Source organism: Parasteatoda tepidariorum, chromosome 6 (genome assembly GCF_043381705.1).
Source record: "Parasteatoda tepidariorum isolate YZ-2023 chromosome 6, CAS_Ptep_4.0, whole genome shotgun sequence".
In the NCBI taxonomy this organism is placed as follows: Eukaryota; Metazoa; Arthropoda; class Arachnida; order Araneae; family Theridiidae; genus Parasteatoda; species Parasteatoda tepidariorum.
In genome coordinates, this window is record NC_092209.1 from 3,689,336 (window position 1) to 3,693,342 (window position 4,007).

Below are 4,007 nucleotides of genomic sequence, written 5' to 3' on the forward strand. Positions count from 1 at the left end.
ATTTCATTAAAAGTGGTATTTAAATAGAAAACATGGAAAATAATAAAGATTACTGAAAAGAGAAGAAAAAAAAATTTTAAAATAAAATATTTGTAAAAATATTTAAAAAAAAATTTCTTTTCGAGAAATAAAAAGCTAGAACACAAAATAACTAAAAGATATAATCTCTTCATCCGCTCTCAGATTATATCTGCAAAAAGAAGTGCTTTCTAATATTGTACCAATATAGCCTGAGTAAAATTTATATCAATAAAATAGTGTGAGGAGCATTAAAAAATTGAAACAAAAATAGAACACATTAAGCAAATAATTTATATGAAATAAAACATATCAGCAAAAAACAGAAAATAAAATGTAGAGAAAATACAGAACACAACAGTAAACGAAATCCATAAAGCGAGAAGGGAATTCAACTTACAGGTACCGGAATTTTTCAAGAATGATTTAAAATATTTTCGTAATAAGATTACCAGATTACAAAATTGCCAATTACCAATAGCTTATTGTGCAGCTCTAGTACAACGTAATTGAACCACAACAAAGAATGAATATTGGAGTAATACAATTTCTAAAATTTTTTCATAATTAATCAGCTACATTTTATGCTACATTTAGTTGACAAAAAGCATAATTACTGGCAGTCATGAGGTCATTATTAGCAAATTGAAAAACTAAAGATACATACGTGCTGATTCATTGATTTCTTCCTTTTTGTGATCCATTTTTGTGAAGAATTGAGGAAGTGAAAAAGACGTTATGCTTAAGGAAATTTTATAGAAAATTTCCGTCGAACCATTTTATAAAAAAAAATTTCTATTAGTAATCCTGCAAACCCGAGATACCGAAACGAAACAAATATATTTTAGGAAAAAAAAGCCTAAATGTCACTGAGCTCTCTGCACGTGGTAACTGCTGTCGGCCTTACCGGTTTAAATTTACTGCTTTATTACCCATTTGAAAAGAATACAGCAATAAAATATAACTTATTATCAGAAAAAAGATGACATCTTTTCGTTTAAAGCTTACTTTTATAAAATGGAAAATAATTTAATCAAGATAAGTGTAATTTAATATCCAGTTATTAAATTAACTAAAGTTCAAAAAACATAACCCATAATTTTCACGAACTTCTGAAAGAGCTGATAATTTTGTCATTATTACTACAGCAAGAGAAACTTTCGAATCATATTGCATCAAACAAAACGAAAGGATTAAGAGAAGATAGAGTGATTTATGATTTTAACAAGCGACATCCGGCTGAGTATGAAGAAATAGTGTTTTCTTGCAACTCTAACAGTTTCTTATTTTGTGCAAGAGACTGGAAGTGATTAGTGTCAAGTATTTTATGATCAAATATTTCTTATAGGTTGTTATACTCTGTAATGTTTCTTATACGTGACTGTTATGTATATACATATCTGGAAACTAGTACTGCCTTTGGAAAAGAGTTTACTAAGCGGTTGTACAGAAATGCCAATTTGCTCCGGACAGTGGATAAGTATTCTCAAGTGGTAGTCTTTTAATGTATGATTCTTGGTTTAGTAATTTCCATTTATCCGGTTTTTATTCACCACCATTTGTAAGTAATTCAAAAGTTTAAGTGATGTGCCACTTTGTTTCAGTTAAGCTACGTTGAGTCTTTTAAAAAAGTTGGTAAAATTAATCGAATGCCTGAAAATTTTATTTTATAATTCACAACCAGTTTTTGAAATGTTTTGTCGATTCCGGTGCAGTTGGTAAATCTTGTAGTAAGATAGCGAACTGAGATTATTTTTTTTAAAATTAAGATACGGTGCCAACACTTGGAAGTACTATTGCCTTTCGTCTTCGAGAATAATATACCTGACCCCAGAGGCTAATTTACAATCCAGCTTCCTTTTACGACTTGCTATTTTTTTCTTCTTCTTTTTTTGAGGTTTTCCCCTTGGCTGTAGTTGGTGGCAATTATAAGGGTAGATTTTATTTCTTTTAAAATTTGCTATCTGAACTAATGAAAATCAAAAATAAATTTTTTAATTAAGAGAATACCAAACAGGAGAGCAGGATGTTTAAGTCAGCTAGATTGAAACATCGTGACCTAGAGTACCTTTCTCTATTCATCATATATTTTTCTATATCCAACATATTTTTGTTCGTGTAACAAACATAAAAGAAAATATTTAATTCTAGACTCTTTAATTTTAGACTCACTATTCTAGAATATATATTGATTTGCAGAGTTAGATTAAAGAATTTAAGAATTAAATTTTGAAATTGAGATTCTTACTTTTGATAGTAAATGCTACAGCTAAGAAAAATGGTTCTCAATGATTGTATAGCAACCGTTTCTTCATCACAGAAAATCACTGTGCGGATATACAAATAGGTCTTTTATTCTTACTACATTAACTATTAACTTTCAACCATTACGGATTGTACTAAAATTTCATTTTTATTTTAAAAGTGATTAGGCAATCTTTTTTTTAGCTATTAGAATTCATTTGAAGTTACTTCAATCAACACGCACACTATACATAACAATAAAATATTCTTATTTATTTATCCCTTTGACGAAGGCAAGACACCAGTGCCCCTTTTATAATTTTTTTCAGAAACACCAATTACAAGCAAAAATAAATTTTAGCGCAAAGATTAAAGTGAGTTATTTAAATAAATGTATGTTGAGGTCTTAGCAAATTAATAAGATTATATCCACATACAATTCTATCTTGACTACCTTTTTGCTATCTTTTAATGAAACACTTTTCGGAACATATATTTCATTTTTATATTTCATTTTATAACAGTCATTGAACAACCGACCCAATTTTGGGTTTACGAATACCAATGTTTAACCCAGTAGTCTTGTAATTTTGAACTCAATCCAAAAGACAAGAGAACTCCTAGATCTTAACTCAGAAATTGGGAGAAATTTGCTTTCGTGAAGGACTGACTTTTTGATGAAACTAATCCGCATTTGCGTAGCAAGGAGATGAAAACCTGCCATTGCTAGCCTGACGGCAAGGGGACTGTAACCCATGATCCATCTACTGCGAAGATATTTCACATCATCTGTCTGGTCGATGCGAGCCGGGTGCGGAATTTTGAATCGACCAGCCATTGCTAGGATTCGAACCCGGTTCACCTTATTGAAAGACGAGTGCTCTATCCCCTGAGCCACCACTGCTCTTCGGAACATATATATGTTAATTTCTTTTATTGCAATCTCTACTAAATGGCTAGTGAAAAAAAATTACTAGTGTACTAAAAAGTATGCTATGAAAAGCTGCCAACTTTAGTTTTTTTTAACATAATTTTGAATTTTATTACTAATTTTTTTGCTTTCATAGACCCCTAGGAAACCTTGTAATTACCTGGAAATTTGATTTAATTTCTAGGTTATTTGTATAGTTATGTTTTAGAAACTATACATGTAGACTATACATGTATTCTACTGTACCTTACGAAATGTCAAAGTACTATTTAAGAAACAGAAAGATTTTTGTTTTTGTTAAACATACACAGAGACATAAACTTTCTTTTAATATGTTTTTATAAATATACAAATTTAGACACAAAATTAAAACAAACAACACATTTTATAAATAAATTGTAGAAATCAATGCAATAAATGATGGCTGTTGTTTAAATAACTTTACTATTTCTAAGTTAACGTTAAGAGGGAAGCTTTTAAATTAAACCCACTACATGTAAAACTCTAACTCAATACGTTTGATAAATATTAAAAAAGAGTCTATATTTCATGAATACGCATAAAACTTACGATGTAATGTGTTTATAAAATCTTCATATTAAGAGAATAAAAAATACAATTTAAAATAAAGTGAATTTTTTTTTATGAAAATCGATACCAAATAAAGGTGAAATGACTGTTATAAAAATTAATTATGTTTTAAACGGTAGAAAAAACAAAGAAAATGACATATTCGATTTCCTTTTTTTTCACTTTGGGCTGATATTAACTACGAACATCAAAGTTTAAAGATAAATCATTGAAGAAAGAAATC